The following is a 21,682-nucleotide window of genomic DNA, read 5'->3' as shown; positions in this document are numbered from 1 at the left end:
GAGTCACCAAAGATAGCCAAGGAAAGAGGCCCTTTATAGGAGCCAGCAGCACGAAAACAAAGATATAGGAGCAATTAAATACACCAGGGAGAATTTAATAGCCAATGACTTGCGGGGGAGGTGTCAAAGATTAAGTAAAGGACAAATAAAATGATGCTTCTTAAAGTGTGACCCCAGAGTCACAGGGAAGTAGAGGTGGGCACGAGGATGCACACTTTCATAAACTCTCCCAGAGATTCTAGGTACCTGAAAATAGGAGAACCTTTGAAGCAGGTGTTCAACAAGAGAATGTGAATTGAGAATGGAGGAGTTAGACAAGACAAAGGAGAATTCCGTGCTGGTCCTGCAAGTATAGGGAAGAGAAGGATAATAGTAGAGGATGGATCAGGAGCAGGGGCCTACCTGTGAAACCTTCACATCCCACATTAAAAAGCAACAACAAAAAAAGCAAACTTGGGTTTAATTTTTGAAAAGATGTGTTGAGGAACTACAGAGGCCTGGTGCCTCTATCTTTCACACGGACACAGAAGTGGGTGGCACATACCTATCATGAAATACGAATAGAAGTCTAAAAGTGCCCTCCCAAGAAATAATGAACTCTACTGCAGTACTTCCATAGTGTCCACGTGGCCGTGAGCAGATGCAGTATTTGGAGAGAGAAGAGTGAGAAGGCAGCTAAAAGGAAAACATTAACTTCATGGACTGTAGCATTTTTTTTTCTTATGGAAAACAGGTCAAACTGTGTTCTGGGCAGTCTGAGAAATAAATGACATTGACAAAAATCACAGTGAACATAAAATGTGTATACATTTCAATATATCACAATTGCTAATGTGATCAAACATTCAGTTCTTTCAGGCGAGTAGGAACAGTGCATGCATGAAGCAGGAATTCTGTTAAATGCACAAACACATCACAGAAGAGTTACCTGTTGCCTTTATGCCGAAGAATGTATTGACTGGGTAGGCCTGCAAGTTCAAATGAGGAAACTATCAAAATAAGGAAGAAGGAAGAAAGGGTCAGCTCCTCAGAGGGAAGAGGACACTTAGATCCTGCTGCCTCTGACTCAAAGTCATAGAAGGATATAATTAAGGACTGTCAGTTAACGGCAGCATAGCAGGACTAGGGGCAGGATTGGAGACACGGCACCAAAGGCAAAAGTATTAGAGTTTTTCACCTGGATATAAGGGAAGAGCAGACTAAACACAGATAGATCTCCCACAGATAACAGGACTTCCAGTGAAGTACATCCAGACTCTCACACACAAAAAAATGGTTTTCAATTTCAGATACAAAGGCAATATTTTCACCTCAAGAAAGCCAAAGGGTGACATTTGAAAATCAACAGATAGCATTTTGGCCTTCGGATGGCAGAGAGCCAGGTATGCAGGCCAAAAGGACAGGATTCAAAGTCAGTTCAAAGTAGCAAGAGTAATGGCAGACATTCTGCCTTCCGCCAAGTTGTGGGTAACAAACCCCTTGACTTCTTCCTGACTTCAGCAGCAAAACTCCCAGGAAAAAAGAAAAAGGGAAGAAGGAAATCAATGCGGAGGAACATGCAGATAGACTGTGCAAAATATCAGGACCTGTCAGACTGCTCACCACAACAGGAAGGCAACCACACACTCCAGTGTTTCCCGCCTCATGAATACTCTCAACCATTTCAGTTCTAGGAGGTAAAAAGCGCTAAATCCAGGAGAGACAAAACTCTGCCAAAAAAGACAAAACTAAGATTTTGTTTATCTTGGAGTACCATAGTTTCATTTCCTATTTTAGCGGCACAAATGTATCAGTGTTTTTTGTTTGTTTGTTTGTTTTCGTTTTCGGTTTTTGAGACAGGGTTTCTCTGTGGCTTTGGTGCCTGTCCTGGAACTAGCTCTTGTAGACCAGGCTGACTTCGAACTCACAGAGATCTGCCTGCCTCTATTTCCCTCATGCTGGAATTAAAGGCATGCGCCACCACCACCTGGTTGTATCAGTGTTTCTAATGCCATATATAAGTCTTAGAAAATTTAAATTTCTGATTACAACAGTTCTATGTTGAAAGTCGCCAATCTGCCAGATTCAAAGAACAAGCAAGCAAATGCCTCAGGAATCCACCAATTAGCATTATCTCTGTTATCATGTTTTCTTGAGGTTTTCTAACGTAAGGTCATTGCTTAATCAATTAGCATATACTTACGCAACTTTCTGTATTAGAAAAGCATAACACCTCAGAGACATGATGACATGCCTGCATGGAACTCCCAGTGTGGTGATGTAATGTGAACACTCCTCTATTGATCAACTCTTAACTCTACCATTGCTAACAAGGTTGCAATTGCTTTCTTTTGTGAATAAACCGCTGGTTGGCCAGAGAAGGGATTTTCTAAACAGTAGCTACAAAATAACTAAGCCTTTTTCAGCCTCTAGTATAATTTCCGCAGATCCTTCCTCCACATTGCTTCACCGGAGGTGAAATACTGTTACTTTTTTTATCATCTTGTCAAATTTAATAATATCCTAAGAGTTTGTATAAGTTAGTTTTATGTTACCTTGACATAAGCTAGTCATTTGGGAAGGGAATCTCAGTTGAGGGAACACCCTCACTAGATGGGCCTGTGGGGAAATTATCTTGATTGCTGATGGATGGCTGCTGACACTGGAGGACACAGTTTACTGTGGCCTGTGCCATGCCTGGCCAGGTAGTCCTGGGTGATCTAAGAAAACAAGCCATGGTAAGCAAGGCGGTAAGCAGCACCCCTCCATGGCCTCTCCTCCAGGTCTGGCCTCCAGGACCCTCCTTTGACTTTCTGTTCTGACTGCCCTGGATGCTGGAGTACAACCTGCAAGATAAAATAGACCCTTTCCTCCTCAAGCTACTAAGAGCTGAATCTTTCCCTTAACACGATTTTTAAATTTTCCGTAAGCATGAGGTGCTAATTCCTAACCATGTTGCCCAACAATTCTGCATGTTTCTATAAACCATACATTAAATAGCATCTGCAGTCTAATGCTGACCCTTTGTTCTTTAATAACAAATTAATTCAATAATTAAAAGGTTTTATCTTGCTTTACAATTCTTTCTTAAGTGGTTGAGAATTTGTGTATTGTTTATAATATTTATATCATGGCATTGACTTTTTTCTGTTACAGTACTCGATTTTCTCATTTATAAAGTACATTATTTATTAGAAATAGTAATCTTCTCTCATGTAAGACATAATACAAATAATCACTTCAATTGTAAGTATGATCATAAAATACAATAACCATTTACACCGCAAATATATACTTATTTTGCATATTTCTACAAATATAAATAAATACCTCCAGAAAATTATATATGTTTAAATTACAAAATAAAATCCAGGAGCTTGGTTAAATGCAGAATTATACTATATGTACATTAATAAAGGAATCTCATATCTTTCACATATTTACGTTTTTCAGGGAAGTGATAATGAGCTGCAAAATTTGTTAAAAGTTTATCTTTTAATACCAACTATATCTAATTTACAGACAGAAAGCCAATAAATGGCTAACATGTTATATAGCAAAACAGGTGCACAGTGAAGAGTTTTATGTTAATTTTATTCTATTCCTCTTGTTTGTTTTTATTTTTGTTATTTGAGACAGGATTTTTCTATGTAACAACTCTGGCTGTCGTGAAACTCACTCTGAGAGGAGGCTGGACTCAAACTCACAGAGATTCACCTGCCTCTAGCTTCCGAGTGCTAGAATATTCCTAATTTCAGTTTAGTAAGTAATTCAAGCAAGAAGTTGATTTATATAGCTTTAACCACCTTTCTGTAACAACTATTTGCTTCTGCAAAGGTCTCACACCCCATCTAACACATGGAGACAACATGGTAGATTCTGACATTTGGAATTTCTCTAAAGTAGGGAAGAAAACCTGGATCTAAGTACTCTCTTTCTTTGAGGACACAAAACAGACCCCAAATAAGAACTGAAAAGGAAAAAAAATTGAAGAATAGGGAGTTTAATGGCTGATAAGTTATTATCTACGTTATTCTGACATTGTTCTTTATCAATAAAGGGAAATATTTCAAAATTTGTTTATAATTATTCGTGAATTATCTACGCATAGATTTCTGCTTTCTCTGAAGATATTTTCTTTTCTTATGAATGAATATAAACTATATATTAGATATATGAATTATCTACCATATGTAGATCATAAATATGAATATTCAATAGGCTAATATGTAATGTGAATTTTTAGCTAAACCGTATATTTTGAGAGAACCATAAATTCATCTCAGCAGTTGTAAGCAATAACACAGATCCCATGGACCTCTTGCCCAGCTGTTCCAGTGGAAGCACCAAGATGAAAGTGTGAAACACACGCCTGAGGCAGACGTGCACAGAGTCAGGTGTGGACCATCCCATCAGCACAACCATTCCTCAGCTGCTTATTTATAGTCAGAGCAACTTCCTTCCCCCACCACCCATTACCTCATCTAGCAACCACCGTGTTTGCTATTTCCCTGCTTTTGCTATTGCAGAAATGTTCTATAAATAAGACTCCTGCATTAAGTAAGTTTTGGGGACCAAGCTTTTCTACTTTCACACTGAGCACAATTCTCTTTGCAGATATCGATTAATTTAGGCTGCTGCATATACCAACAGTCTGTCCCTTTTTATTGCTAAATACTCTTCCATGCCATGGATACATCATCATGTATTTGGACATTCATTCAGTGGTGAACATTTGGGTTCTTTTCACTTTTTGGCTACTGCAAATGAAGATTTATTATGATTATGATCATTAGTTTCTATGTTTTATGTAAACACATTTTCTGTTTCTCTGGGATATTGACTACGCAGATCTTTAATGAGTTAGTTATGGGGTCATAATTGCATGTAGGGCAGTTTATAAAATTTCCAAAATATTTTCTAGAATGGCCACTGCATTTTAAATTCCCATAACAATGCCTGAGTGATTCCGTGTTCCAGAACTTTGGCAAGGATTTTGTTTAGTCAATAATCTTTTTATTTTAGCCGTTTGAATGGACTTATAATGAAATAACATTATAACTTTAATTTCCATTTCCCTAAAAGCTAATAATTTTGAACAACATTCTAATGAACTTTTTGCCATCTATAGATACCCCTCTGATGAATTATCAAATTGCATCACTTAATTTCATGACACTTATTTGTTAAGAGTGGGGGGAGGATGGAGGCAACTCACAAGTAGAGAGAAGGACACTCAGTTCTCTGCTTCTGCTGTTGGTCCTCAGCATCACACTCTGATCATCTGGCTTGGAGACAAGTACCCTTGCCTATTGATTTCACCAATCCCATAACAAACATACGCTCACACACATGACAGAAAAAGTAGAAAGGAGTGATGAAGGGTTGGGGCAGAACCCTTAAGGGACTAGGGGAAGGAGGGCTATAGAATATTTACATATATGACATGATAGCAGAAGACCATCTGAGTGATAGAAGGTAACCAGCAAGAAAGGGACAGGTCAATGGGAGAGGACAATGGAAAGGAATGAATAAGAACAAGTAATAATTTCATATAGACATAAAAATGCTATAAGAAAACCCATCACTTTTAATGATAATTTGCTTTTTAAAAGACTTTGTATTTCAGTCGTCAAAATTTGCATTGCATCATTTAGTGATAGGTATTCAGTAAGTCACGACGCTTTATGGTAATGGGAATAGAAGACAACCAAATGCTTCCTCCCATTAGGCCATGGAATTCCCTTATATGCCTTAGTTTCATTTTGATGGTTTTCATCAAAAGAAGGTATGAGCATGTAATGCTGATAAAAGATTTATTAATGATGTGGGTAAATAGGATCTGCCACAACAAGGTCCCAGAGCATCAAATAATTGTACCCAAAGCATCTTTTATAGATTACGTCTATTTATTATTTTTGTTTTATAGAGAAAAAATAGACTTGAGGGCTTATCTATCTGCATACAATAAATATTTTTAAAGTAAGTGATCCCTTTTTGCAGTTTAAGTAGAAAAGATGAAGAGAAAAATGCCCTGGCCTATTCAAGAAGGACAATTCAGAATTCTGAAAGCCTCAAAAAGTCAATTGGACAGTCGTCAACACTGTGAAATGCATCGCTGCTCTCAGAGAAATGTGTAGCCTGCTTGATGCGCTTTTCTGTCAACAAAGAAAAGAAAATGTAAATTGTAAATGTCCAAACTGTCTTGGTTCAGAATATAGACAGAGAAGACTCACACTGCGTCATCTTTCCTCTGCTAAACTCCATCACCTTGTTGCTGCCATGCTGCGAGGCTTGTGACAAAGGTCCTCCTGTATTCCAAGTACTTACTGTCTATGATCTTAAACCTTCTAGAACTCTATCTGAAGACACCTAACAGTAGTTACCATGGAGAAGCAATCTTAGAGTTAATAGGTCTGCAGCACACAATAGTCTAATCTAGAAGGGAATACAGATTAGATTTGCATATGAGTTTACACAAATATGCACATACAAAAAAATCCAGGAATATGTTTGCATATTATAATATATGTTTATCTATTTTCTTAAATATGTATACACAAATGACTAACCTAATTTTCACAAAATGATTTGGTATACTTGTGAAACTTCTCAATATTTAATTCTTATGGCTGGAACATATCTCTCCTGATAATATATATCCTAGAAGATCTATTCCTATCCCCATATTATTTCAGAACAGCTGGTCAGTGTTCCCTGTCTAGCAACTTCATGTTTGACTCTCATGAAAGACCCTCACGTCCACTTTTCATCAGGCAAAATGACGTCAAGTCCCAATTTCTCAGATCGACTTGAATCATTCAGAAGACTCCTCTGAGACCCCTCCACGCTCACCTACGCAGCTCCTTTTGCTACCGCTCACAATTTACCACCCACGCAAGTGATCTTAGCTAGAGGACAAGCAACACACTGACGCAGCTTCAACCTGAAATAGGGATGACTTCCACTCTGAAATTATTCACAGCCCTCCCTAAGTCGGTGTCACAAAGTTGGGGAAATAAATCTCAAATACTGATAACTGAAAATTAAAATGATTTCAATTGGAGCTGGAGAGAGGCTCGGCAGCTGAGAGCCTACCTGCTCTTCTAGAAGAACTGGGTTGAGTCTCAGCACCCACCTAGTGGCTCACGACCATCTCCAATACCATAGAATCTGACAGCCTCTCCTGGCCATCAGGCATGACTGTGGCGTACAAACATGTATGCAGGCAAATCTCCCACACACATCAAAAAGCATTAATACTGAAATGGATTGATATATTATATATTCACATTCTATCCTTCCCCCATCTCATTCTAGAAGGACCAAGACATCTTAAAACGTTTTACATTAAGTCCGTTTTTCTCTTATATGTGGCTGTCATTACTAATATCATCTCATAGATTGTTAGGCTGTATCACAGGAAAACCATCTGCTATCTCTTTCCTCTGGGTACATATTTTCAGCCTTTTCTGGAACAGGAAACTGAATAAAAGTAATAAACGGACTTGCGGTCCTGAGTGGAAAACACTGAAGGGATCTATTTATTGATTACATTTGCTCATCTAAATTTGAGGAATGTGGCACTTACAGCCTGGGCAATTCCTGCGATGGGAAAATGAGGAAGCCATTCTCCAGAAGAGCAGCCAAGAGAGGAGGAAAGCCAAGAGGAGGGCATGCAATACCTTTCACCCACATAATGTCTCCGTAGGGTCTCCATAAAAAAGAAAATCACCTGAAGCTGGGATTACTGTCTATCACTCTCAGCCCTCTTCAGGAAGGAACAGTCAAAGCCTGAGGTAAGGTCTCTCCAGACCTCAGACCTGTGCTCAGAAGGCCTGTATCCAAATCCTTGCTGCCGAGGATGCCTGCGTCCCACAGATGTTCGCGCCCCATCAGCGCCACTCCCACAGAATGCGTTAAAGGCTTTGCTTTAGAAAGTGGCTTCAGTTAGGGCAGACTACACAAAATCAACTCAAAGGAGGCCAGTGAAATTCAGCTGCCACTGGACTTCCTCCTCTTTTTAGCAAGCGTGACCATCTAACTTATCAACGGTAGCTGTCAATTACTGTTCCTGTTTTCCAGAAACTTTAAATAATCTTTATATCATTTTGAAAATTTGCTTGTTTTTATCCAGAATTGTACTTGAATTTATTTTGTAATCATGCAAAGAATTAACCATTTTTCATATATTACATTAGAACATTTACGTAAAATTACCACAGCAATTAAGAAAGAAGGAATTAGGCTAAAACATTAACACTAATTGTCTCTACCGCATGCACAGTAAATGGTCACTTGTTTTCATTAAATTGCCTATATATTCTGTATTTTTAATAATGAAAATATGTTTTTACTATGAGGAGAAAAAACATAATCTTCTACACTATTATTTCTGCTAACCACCAAATAATTAGAAATTAAGTTTGAAAAAGCTGTTATAGTAACTCCAGATATGAAAAGCAGGCAGAGGGATACATTTTAGTTTTCTTTATTGAGGAATGTACTATTCTATTGCACCCAGCTTACATTTCGTCTAGTCCCTTACCAGCTTTTACTCTTTTCCTTAGCAAAAATAAAAAACATTACTTATGAACAAAGCAACTTTATGTATATAGTTTCTTACTTCTGATTAATTGACTATACTTCTTGGTATATATGGACAATTTGTACTGATCTATAATTTGTGCATGGTGTATTCTTTTCCTCCTCAATATCAGTAAATAACCCAATTTTACCACTTCACTAACTAATTCAAGAAAAATAAAGAATTAAAGAGTACAGTGCTATGATGAAAATACCTTTTATACAATGTGGACACCATAGGTGGTACCTTTAAAATCGTAGCCACTTAAAGAGCTCAGGTAAGAGCATTCCTTGACCCCTGGGCTTTTAAAGCCAGCCTGGAAAACTTAAGAAATGAGGGAGAATGAAAGGAAATAGGGAGTTAGGCAGAGAGAGGGCAAAGAGAAGGCACATGAAAAGAAAAAAGAGGAAAAATGATTCCTATATTTATTCTAATACTTTTAAATTACAAAATGAGTACATTTCCCAGGCTTTTTCCTGGTTTTTCTGCTGCCTGGAACAAGCATGCATGCTGATGTTACAGAATGTTTTCTGCAGCGTGTTCCTACACATACATTTACCTAGTCAAAACCCACCATTGCCACTGTAGCAGGACACATGCCTGCCATCTATTCTCTTATAATGAATTATAGACATTTTATTTTGATAGACAAATGGAATTCTTAGCAGGACTTTATTAACCAAATGTGTCAATAACCAAAGCAATGCAAACAGAAGCTAAAATTAGGCAGTGAGCATTTTCTTTTAGTAACAGCTTCCACAGCACAACATCCTCTGTATCTAAATATATTTTATAAACAGGATCTTATCTCCACACCTCAGCTTATATTATGTTCTTTTACTATTAATATACTGAAATATTATCCCCACAGCCACCCTTTCTGAGATATCAGGATGAAAATTAAAAGCTAATTACTTGGAAGTCTTTTGTTTTGAAATCATAATTTTAGAGCATGAAGTATTCATTCCTGATTGACACATACTTGGACCTAGTCAAAATCATATCATGCTGTGTGGCTTTACATCCACTGGCAGTAAATTCAGTAACTGACAATACATTCTAGAAAACTGTTTTTGATTTGTCCCTTATTTAACTTGTTTTGAGTCACAAAATAACTCCATATCCCTCGAGCACTGGATTTTTAAATTGAGAATCAACTTTGCAATTCCCTAGTTGTTCTGAAGCGACTTCACAAACCCCGTGCCTTCTTTATGTTCTAGTTCCTCTCTTACATTAATCCACACTATGCTTTGAGCTCCATTTTTCCTTTCTATTTTCTTCAATGGTATCATTGACTATCACAGAAAAAGTAAGAAAAACACATGGATTGCCATATTCCAAAGGCATACAAGACAGACTGAAGGTAGTAGTAGGTCTGTGTAGTCTATAAGCAGCTAAAATGATCTAAATGCTAAGCCATCAACCACAAAATTATAGAATAAACATGTGCCTATTTCCATATGTTCTATCTTTACACATGAACTCAGAGTTGTGTTCTTCTCATTCATACATGTGTACTTACATTTTACAGCTAACTGCTCAAATATCATTTTGGCAGAATGTGAAGATGGAAATCAGGGAACGGTCACAATACATGGAGGAGGAGAAAAGGCAAATGCACCAAGGTACCTTGTGGGGTCAGTGACTGAAAATAATGCAGGAAGAAAGGAGTCCTGGCTCTGGGTCAACTGCCTGGCCATGTGTACCTTCCTTCTGGCATCAGCTTTGCTTATCACGGATTAAACAGCCATGGGCTCTTTGTTAGAGCAATAGAAGACCTATTTCTTCCACCTTTTCTTTTACCTAAAAACTTTACATGGTGTCTGGAGTTGGAGTTTCCATTATATATTACAACCTTCAGGGTCCAAAGAATATTAAAGCACTGGGGTGTATTTTATATAAGATATCAAAATATTAATCACTAGTGTCAAACACACCATCCTTAAAACTTGCAAGAAAGCATTCCCAATGTCTCAAAGGATCAGAAACCAGGACTGAAGAGACAGCAGCAAGAGTGTTGACTGCTCTTGCCAAGATCTGTTCCCAGCACCCATTGGGCAGGTTAAGCCTGACACTCCAGCTCCAGAGCAATGTCTCCATGGCCACCAGCACATAGGTGCAAGCCCACACACAGATTTTCACACATACATGCAATTAAAAATGATTTCTAAAAAGTCTTTAAAAGAAGCAGAAACCAAGAAGACATATTATTACCCTGTCAATTTTTGTCAGATACTAAAAGGAAGATAGGCAAGGGACCCGTTCATTTTCAAAACCTTAGCAATAACCACAAAAATATTTTTTAATTTCGATACAAATTTCAATTAAAATATAATTACATCACTTTTCCACTTCTCTTTCCTTCCTCTGGCTCCCCACGTATCTCCCACTTCAACACCTCCATGCCCACTTAGCCTCATATTGACAACCTTTTTCACTTTATTGTTATTATATATGTATGCATAAGCACACACACACATATATACACATACACACACAAACTGCTGAGTCCATTTTCATTGTTAGTGTGTATATATTATTTCAAGCATGCCCACATTGTATTAGAGAACAAATCAGCAGATTCATCCTTAGGAGAGACCAGTCCTTTCTTTCCAAAAGTCATTAGTTGCCTGTTAATCTTTGTCTAGGAATAGGACCCCATGAGACTCTCCCCATTTCTATGTTAGCATGTCTCACACGTCTCTGGACACTATCATTGTTCATGTCTTGTTTATACAGTCATATGGAAGAAAGGAAGCCTCACAGCAGACTTCAGGAAATCACATCTGGTAGTTGAAACCCACTCAACCACCCAGGGTTAGTAAGGCCTTGGACCTTAGAAGAGAATCTGCTACCACCACTTTGTAGACTAGCATACTTCCTTACCTATATTCTAAGTCTTACCCTTATACCCACATAAGAGTGTAACTACAACCCCTCCCCACCCAAGGAAACCCTGCTCTCTACAGCAATTACAGAAATTATAACTAGGCACAAAAATCAAGATTAATGGATTCTGGGGAGCCGAATCACAGTCACTCTATGTACAGCATAGCTCCTGCATCCATGGCTCAAGGAACACCATGAAAGAGAGCAAAAGATTGTAAGAGCCACCAAACTTTTTGTAACTAAGTGCTACATACAGAGACCACCATGCATGCCCATCAAGAAGCTATGAGCTAACCAAAATGTGCAGACAAATTAAATGTACCTGCATATTTATCCTAAGGGCCAAACAGAAGTACTAAATAATTACAGATTCAAAAAAAAATGCAAAATTCTATTGAGCTTACTTTGTCAAAGTTTGTAAGCATGTGAATGAATTAACAGTCTTTCCTTGCAAAGACTAGAATTCATTTATACCACAGAATTGATAGGAACTCAACATAACAGGTACTGTAAATGGCGACGGTCTGAGGTTCCTCACAGTGAACTGAACAGTAGAATGTAAGAATGTTCTGTTATATGGTAGCCCTCTCCCATACATCCCATTGCACACACACAAAAAAAACCTGTACATGTGAGTTCCCAATCAAGAATGTTGGGTTATTTTACTTGTTCTGCAAATATGCTTCCTCCAAATAAACTTTTTGTCTGTATCTGTCAAATACTACATGTATAATCCTCAATTATTTTTTCAATGCTCAGAGCCTGAAATAGAAATTTTTAAGTGTTTGTTAGTTAAATGAATGAATGAATGAATATTCTAAATTTCTGTATGGTTGACAGACTCTACTCCTCATTCCCCATCATATTCCATCAGCACAAACTGTGCAGGAAACACTAGGTGAGTTCAAAATAGGTAAGTATGTATGTTCCAGTCGGTTGATTTATATTTCAATGCACACATTTTCAAAGGGACTATTATTTATCCTGTCAAGTAAAAATTCTTCTTTGAATCACTTAAGTCTTTTGTGTAATTGGGCAATTAGGATGTGCTTGCCATAACCAAATAATAAACAGGAGGCTCTGAGGATGATTGAGAGACCTTATAATGACAATAATAAAAGATGAACTGCACATAACCAAAATGATTTTGTCCCAGGCGATTAGTTAAATATTTGGTATTTATAACTTTTGCATAACTTTGTAGCTCAGGTTAAATATTAAAGTCTCCCTCGGTAGCTAATTTATAACTGTCTGTTTGACAAAAGAGCAAGACATTTAACACCGATCACCCATATGCGCTGGCTGTTTTTAAAATCACCAGAGAAATTCTGTGAGGATAATCATCTTAACACAATTATTCACTTGAAGAAACAAAGGATCAAAGAGAGCAAGAACTGTAAGCTAAGGTCTCACCATAGATATATACTTTCAACAACTGCATTGTTTCAGATCCCGTGCCCTTCGCACATCGCTTGCGCTATACCTTGTACCAGAAGACCCTGTGGTTCCTATCACACCTGACACCCACCATATGCTACAAAGGGGTGGAATCCCTGTCCATCGCTTTGGAACAATGGCTAGGGGGCTGAAAGATGCCACAGCAGTTGAAAGTGACAGCCATAAAACACGAACAATGTGCATCAGATCCCTCGAACTCCCGCGGAAATCTGGACACTGTGATACAGATGTGTTTTCACGGGAAGAGAAGATGAGAGCAGTGACAAGCAAAGGAGAGCTCCTGCCTCAAAAACAATATGAAAGGAGAGAGACTACTCCTGAAAGATTATCCTCTGACTTCCATATGCAAATTTTGGTACATAATTAGCTGCATTTACACCGACATTCGTACACACAAATGTGTGCATACGCATACCTCCATCAATTGATTACTAAGTTTAAACAATATCCAACACATAACAGGTGCCTAATAAACATCTATAGTAAATACATAACATTAAAATCTTAAAATGTTCTCTCGATTTTATTTTCTTTTTTTAAAAAACTGAAATATAATTACATCATCTTTTTCATTCTCCCTCTATCCCTCTTATAGATCCATCTCTTTGCTCCTTCTTGAAATCACAGTCTCTGTTTTCTTTCTCTCTCTCTGGGACACACACTCACACACCTGCTGAATCTGTTTAGTGTTGATGGTTGGTACTGAGTAACCATCCCTGGGGAAGACTTTTTCTCCTGTTCTCAGCATCCGTTATTTGCCTGCAGTTCTTTATCTATAGGTGGGGTCCTGTGAGACAGTCCCCTTCTGTGTTAGTCTATTGGTCTTTAGGTTGGTGTTGTAGTTCTTTAGGTTTTGATCAGGCAACTGTATAGCTGATCTCTACATATATTTCCTCGGTTCTAATTGTGAATAGCTTGGGAACCAGTTGGTAATCTGCATAAGAAGACTGAGTTACATGAAATGAGGATGACTCACCACCACACCCCAATGCTTCAGATAACCCCATTAGATTAAATACACATGAGATGAGCAAGGACTTAGCAGTCTCAAAAGACCTTGCTAGCCATCCAGGTCTCCTTCCTCTTTGACTTCAATGACCTTTAAAGTTCGGGATAAAATAATTGTTAAGCCAACACTGAAACACTACAGTTGAGCCTCTCCATACAAAACTGTCTCTGTAGCTGACTGGGCTAGACCGATGGTACATCCACCATTATCCTTGCGTGCTAGTCACCGTATTGTGTTTGACAACCCTCTTACCCTGACTAAGACTCGAATCTGTAACTTGTCATTAGCAGTAGAACACAGTAAAGATGACTGACCATCCAATTCATGATTATGTTCATAAGACTGCAATGCCTATCTTGCTTACAGACTAGTCATGGAAAAGAAGTAGCCACACAGGAGTGGTTCTACTCACCAGAAGGAAGTGGCCTTGACAATAGGTACCATCAAATGGAGATGCTTAATACAACAGACCTTCAGGCAGTCAATTGAGACCTTGAGTACACACTTCCATTCACAGTTGTGTATGCTGTAATATCCCTCCATAAATCACAGGTCTGACTGTACTGCCAGGTGTAGTGATTGCCCGAAAGCCTGCCGCCTATGCTAAGCCTTCTCAAACTTACTTGTGAGTATGTATTCATTATTTCATTATCACAAGCTATGGTAGGTTATATTACCTATGAATTCTAATTAAATTAATTTTTAAAAAATAAGTTAAAATTTAGAGACTATAACTGATCTACATATAATTTAAATACCAATAACAATCCCCTAAGGGTAATATAAAACGATGTCCATTTGTAATAAGAAATGGGATCACTTGAAGAATTGGTCAGAAATATTAGAAAATGAAATGAAGTCCTTGATGCTTCTGCCCGTGACTATTGTCAGTAATGCAACAATGCAGCTTGCATGTAACTGATGAACTCCGGCATTTCCAATGTAAGTAATTCAGGTAGGGGTGCATTTGGGTATGCCCTCCTCTGAAAAGCTGGGCATCTCTGAGAACTTCTCAACGCACTTAAGTGAAGTATAATCAACACCTATGAGTATCTTCTAGGACAGCTCAGAGTGTGCTCAGCGTGTGGAGACAGCGCTTTGTGTTTTCAGCTAAGAAGAAATTAAATCTCGGCTCAGGCAATTATGAACAGGTTGTTCACTTACATCCAAATCCAGAGGATCACTCAGGCATTTTATGAGAAGCAAGGCAATTCCTTTCTGAGGAAGGTTTTCAAGTATATTGACAGGGCATCTGGCATTCCTTCCCTTTATCAATCACTGTGGCAATAAAATTCCTATCCATATGTAAAATATCCATATCCTCAGATGGAGATTGTCCACAGCTCTAATTGATAGCATTTATTGCATAACATAACATCTACTAAAAAGCATAAGTTACAAAACAAAGTACAAGTATAAGATATACACCTCTAGAATGGCAAAGATAGGGCAGTAAAACTTTCTAACAAGCCTAATATGTTGGGCACAAATACAATACTCATAGTACTAATGTCTTTATAGTTAAGTATAGCAGCTTGAATACTGTGTGTACTCATCACAGTACCTACAATATGAAGCATAAGATACTAGTAATATACTTCTAGTATCAATAGTTACATATATCATACATATATGTAGTTACATATATCATACATATATATATATATGCATCTCTAATCAATCACTAAAAGTGCTTGGATTATTTCCTACATTTATTCCAACAAATCTTACAATGTTTCCTATTTAGTCACCTTATTTGTACTTGAATGTAAAAATTCATATATATATATATAATATATATGTAATAGTACTATGAATATTTTTTCTATGCTATAGATACATAAAGTCATAAGACTAAGAGAATCAGTACAGTGCTCTATTTTATAAGGAATATTACGAACAAATGAAGGGTTGATGTATTAAAGCAGATAATTTCTAAGTTATCCCAACCCCTGAGGCATATATAACTGCGTTTCTGTACCAGATCAGAAATATGTCATAAAGTATGTTGTTTGCTCTAACGTTCAACAATTATCAGAAAAAAATAATGCTCTGCTAGTGTCATTAGAGTTTAAGTGGCCTTCCACATAAAAGTCATTAGCTTTCCTCATGACAAGGACATCAGGCTTTTACAGATACCTTCTTTTTCCACAATATGTATTCCCTAAGTAGATAATTAGAGATAGGCGTGCACATTTTAAGATATTATTCTTATTTCCTGCTCTTTTCATCAGGAACATTGTTGAAGTTAAAGTTTATTTCTTTGTGGTCTTAATGCTAATTTCAGTCCCTCTCTTCCTTGCATTCTTTTTCTGTCCCTCCACCCTTCCCTTCCATCTGTCCTCCTCTCTCCTCCCTCACTCTCTTCTCCTCTCTTTTCTCTTTAGACAGAGTCTCACTCCATAACCAAAGCTGGTCTGAAACTCATGATGTAACCCAGACTGGTCTCAGCTCACAAACGCAATCCCTCAGCCTCCCGAGTGCTGAGACAAGAGCATGCCGCAACGCCTGGTATATGGAGTGTCTCTCCAGTCAGCAACAGTCATTCTTCAGTTAGGCTTGACCTTCCCCAGACCATTTTAAATGCAACAGTAGCAATAGCATCTGGAAAGTAGTGTCAATGCTCAATTTCAGCTGCTTCTCAACCCAGTCACATAACCTTCAACTACAGTCTGGGGTAAGGGTGGTGTTGAGATAGAGGGAGTGGCCAATCAACGGCTAGTCTAGCCTAAAATCCTTCCAGGAGAGAAAGCCCACGCATGGCATTGTGGAGAGCCGGGACCCACATTCTGGATGACCCAGAGACCTTGGATAGAACCAAACATGACTGGAGAAAAAATAATTTTCAACGTAATAATGCCTAACAATAATCTCCTAAACACATAGATTGGTGCCTAGTTCACTTGTCACCAGAGAAGCTTCATCCTGCAACTGATGGAAACAGATGCAGACCCACAGCCAAACATTTGGCAGAACTTGGGGAATCCTGCAGAAGAGGAGATGAAAGGATTGTAGGGGCCAGAGGGCTCAAGAGCAACATAGGAAACTTACAGAATCATCTAACCTGGGCTCACAGGGGCTCACAGAGACTGAGCTGACAACCAGGAGCCTGTGTGGGATGGACTTAGGTACTCAGCATATATACTCCAGTTGTGCAGTTTGATCTTCTTGTGGAACTCCTAACAGTGGGCATAGAGGCTGTTTACAACACTTCTACTGGCTTTTAGGGCCCTACTCCTCATACTGGGTCACCTAGCCCAGCCTTAATACATGAGGAAATGCTTAGTTTTACTGCAACTTGATATGGCATATTTTACTGATAACCATGGGAGACAGGCCCTGTCCTTAACATTTCTTCTAAGAAATTAGTGTTGACAAATACACAGCTATCACCAGTTCTTCGGGGGAATTTCCCTGTAAACAAATGACATGTATCCCTGCATTAAAACTGGAAAAGGAAGAAGGACTAAAGCAGTCCTTTTTCATTTCTCAAGAAGAATCAAATTACTCCCAGAAACACAGTCCAGAAATCAGTTCACACAAGCTCCTGCCTCTGCTCTAAAATCCATCCTTTGAGTGTCTGGAGTCTGCTGTGAGATCTCAGAACCAGCAAGTCCAGAGAAGCTGCAGAAGGCATGTGTACATATCCCCCTCATGGTTTCTGAGACAAGGACGACCTCTATTCCTTGTTTGGGTCATAATAATTAATCAAGAAGCGTTTCCATTTTTTAAGCACCTCGACAATTAAGATCCCCTCATCATTCCAGAGAAAGATACTCTCAAGAAGAAGAAAATGATGAACTTGTTCCTAGGAATTTAGCCACCCAGGTCTAGGCATTCTTGATCTAAATTCCATCTGTGTCATTGGGAGGTAGCACAAGTCTTCCCCAGAATCTGTGCTCCTAGATAAAAGAATTATCCCTTCACCCTAGGCTCTTGAAAGAGGTGGGAGGAACTGATGCCAATTCTGCTTCACCCCAACTCAGTCTCCAAGGGCATCCATCGCATATGTGGCTGCAGGCCAAGTTCTTTGATTCCCTGGGACTTACTTCCATGAGAATGAGAATTCTGGGACATGCTCTCCCTTCTGCATATGCTTTCTGTTGGTTGTGATTTTTTTAGCGATGATCTAGAAGGGAAAGGCTGAGTTCAAAGAAACAGAAAATTTGTAAGACCTGTATTTTAGAGTGCCACCAGGCCATCACCAAGAGTTCCACTATTTTGCTCTCCAACAAGCTGCTTTCATGTCAAAACCTGAGAGACACTCTAAAAAAAACAAGTAAAAGCATTTGTGCTCTGGAATGTAATGGCTCTAACCTTAGCTCTCAAAAGTTGCACATAAAATATAATTTTTATATATATAAATAATTAATATATAAAGATATATATTACATATAATATAACATATTATATTATGTCAGCATCACCTACAAAAAAACATGACTGTCAACTGTTAGGACTCCTTTACTTCATGCCACTGCTAAACAAATACCCATGTCACATATAACCCTGGAGTACATCCTAAGGACAGACTTGCTCACCTGAATTTGTAGAAATGCAAAGCATCATGGGAAGTTTTGTCTTTCGTTCATAAAATAAAAACTGTGCCAAAAACATGTGCATGATTCAATTAAACTGGATGACCAGCCAAGGGCCCTTTTAGCTGCGTCATGTAATGAAAATGGCTGTGCATATTGATCAAGGACTCCTGTAGGAAATCACCTATGAAGTGATGGATTAAGGAGCAGGGGGCCAACGTGGCAGGAAAAGGATGTACCTTAAAAGGAGGCTCTTTATAAGTATCAAAGTTCAGAGGGAGGCAACCGTTCTCACAAGCACAGACCACAGATCCCTCCCGGTATCTGCCATAGGATGTCACTTTGGGTGTATTTCAAAGCACAGCAACCCCTCTGCACAGCAGCCAACTTCCTGTGACATCCTCACAAATGTCAGGCTGTTTTCTGGATTCTCTGCTCTGATGCCTGGCGGGGTGGGGGGGTGGGGGGTGGGGTGGTGGTGACAGGATGTGTAAGGACATGCTGGTCTCCTATGGATGTTTCGAACCGTTTCCCAAAGGGAAGCCTAGCACGGGAGGTCCTTTGCTGTTATTTTTCTTTTCTTTCAAGCTGCTGGAGGTGGGAGACAGTGGCTCACTCACGCTAAACAAGGAGTCTGCCATTGAGCCTCACCCAAACTTGGTGCTTTTGTATTTTGTTTTGTTTTGAATTTTAAAGGCAGACTCACTATAGCACTCAGGCAGAGCTTCCTCTGCAATCCTGCCTCGGCCTTCTGGCTAGTTAATATTACACTCATGGGCCACCAGATAAATTCCCAATTGGTTTTCAAGCCCAGTCCTATTATCGTCTCCGCGAATGGAGAACTGAAAACCCCTCCTCAGTCTCAATCCTTTAGAAAGACAGCTTTTCCAGAGTCTGCGTGTCTGAGTCTGCTTCATTCTTCTTTGCCCTGTCTCCATATTTACAAGGTGTGAGTGAGGCGAACTACGGTCACACCTTTTACTGGGGTTGAACATAGTATAAGATGCTTTTGAGCCCTAACATTTCTGGTACAAAAATTAAAGCCATTTAATTTTGAACTCTTTTATTGCTGAATCAATGTTTGATCACTTTGCATAAAATGTTATAAAACCAAATATCTTTCTTTGAAGACAGAGAAAAACCTCAAAGACCTGTTTTGGGCTACAATATAACAAATGGTGTTGCTTAAATAATCAGGGGAAGAGGTTTTGGGGCTGCTAACTACTTGTTAATGTGGGACCAGGAAGAGAGTTAAATTTCCTTTGCTGTTAACTCCCAGGGGTTCACAGTATGGTTGCTAATAGCAATTCTTTGCTACCATGACAAACACTGCACCCTTGTTTCAATACATTTTCCAAAAAGATTGAGAGGAAATGATCTACCCAGCCTGATTCCTCACTACCTTCAGCCTCTCTTGATGGCTGTTTTTTTGGGGACTGAGTTTGCATGTGCAGATAAAACAAAGCTTCTTGAGAACACTCCAGGCTTTCTACTTTACATCTCATGGTTTGTCACCAGATACAAGAAAAAGAAAGCATTTCCTTTCTTATATTTTCTCTGAGAAATGCTGAAAACAGAACTGTCACAAGGAAAACATGTAAATCATAACAAAATAGACTCTCATTTATTTCAAGCCAGGTTTTGTAACAAGACTGCCGTAAGGACGTAAGAGCTGGACTTCCCCAGGGCTGAAGTTTCATGACTACATCTGACATAGCTGAAAAAAAGAACAAAGCTATTTCAGTATGCAAGAGAAGCAGTCTAAGGACAAAACTGGAAGGGTTGTGGGAAGCAGGCCCCTTCTACCTAGAAAAGTGCACAATGGACCTTGTGAATGAATTTTTCATTCATCCAGTTCCTGGTGACAGAAAGCAGTGGGCACACAGCTAATGAGCTCTTTTCCCCTTCTCACTGTATTCAAGTATTTCTAGATGTGTAAGTGATCAGAGCTACTGAATGAGGACTTACAGGGTTGAACATTGTACCACAACGGATGCACACTGTGGATGTTTCGATCATGATATGAAACCCAGGGGCATTTGCTCAATACCCGCACATCCAGTAGTTAACACTGACTGAGTAATGATGCCCAGAATACTGCAGTACCATACAGGACCACAGCAACAAAGCAACACTGTTGTTGGAATTCATAGATCTCTCTTTTCCAAAAGATTTTGCCAAACTGCCGACAGTGAGTGCCAACTCATTTTTCATCCAAAAATATAGATTAGCCAAATTTATTAACTAATAAATAAAGTTGAGGTAAATTGTCTTTGATTTTTTTATAGGAGAAAATATATGTAGAAAGAAAATTATTTTCCTTTGGGGGGGGGATAAGTTATTGTTTATCTCTCTGTTTGATTTCTAAATAATAGCCACAAGTTCCGGAAAATCTTAGGATCAGATGAAACATGTTTGCCGAGTGTCTCTGGATATCCCTCTTGTCCTTTGGGGAAGATGCCCCATGCTGGAGTAACATCCTCTCTGGTAATGAGAGTCTTGAAGTCTAGGATCCCTAAGTAAAGACACTGTAATGCAGACCTCTGCTTGGCAGAGGTGGTTTACCTGGGAAATGGCAGGACACTGGCCTTTGGGGAAAAAAAAATCTTAAGTTGGGGTTGAGTTCAACTCCTTTCTCTCCTGTTTCACAGCCTCTTGAAAAACGCGTATGTCCACCTCTCTTTCTGAAATAAAATGGGAGTATGGGTTTGGGGACACAGGAAGAACGTAGAACAATCCTCGGTGACAAAGGAACAAATACTTCTTGTCAGACTTTCTCAAGCTCTCTGTCAGTGGGAACTCTTGTCTTATTTTCAGGATTCCCATCAATGTGTTGCAACACACAGAACTCACGCGAGTAACCAGCAAGACCGGCGTAAATCTGCAGCATCAGGCCTGAGATCCTCTGTATGTACAGCTGTAATTCTGGATGACACCAAGACCAAGAACCAAGCACTGGGCTTCCGGTGAACTCATTTCTCAATACTGACTACCTCTGCTAAACTATCCAACTCTTAATCTTTATTTTTAAATGACTCTGAAAATGATTCTTTAAGAAGTGATTTGACCAATACAGTGTGATTAATTTTACTTCGACTTCATTTTGATGAATGTCTCCCTCAATAATTATTACCCTATAACCCAGAAATACTTATAAAATGGTGAACATGAGAGAGGAAGCTGGTATGTCTCCACTCATTATACAAAATGAGTCTTTCACTT

The 21,682-nt window shown here is 38.8% G+C and overlaps 1 pseudogene; it reads left to right on the top strand.

Annotated features, from left to right (window-relative positions):
• Window positions 1-21,430, top strand: part of LOC125414287 (SH2B adapter protein 1-like) — a 61,839-nt pseudogene extending 40,409 nt beyond the window's left edge.
• The last annotated feature ends 252 nt before the right edge of the window (window positions 21,431-21,682 follow it).

The sequence above is a fragment of the Myodes glareolus genome, chromosome 23 (assembly GCF_982192425.1).
Source record: "Myodes glareolus chromosome 23, mMyoGla1.1, whole genome shotgun sequence".
NCBI classification, from domain to species: domain Eukaryota; kingdom Metazoa; phylum Chordata; class Mammalia; order Rodentia; family Cricetidae; genus Myodes; species Myodes glareolus.
The sequence above is the reverse complement of the archived record's forward strand: the minus strand, read 5'-3'. Positions and strand labels throughout refer to the sequence as shown.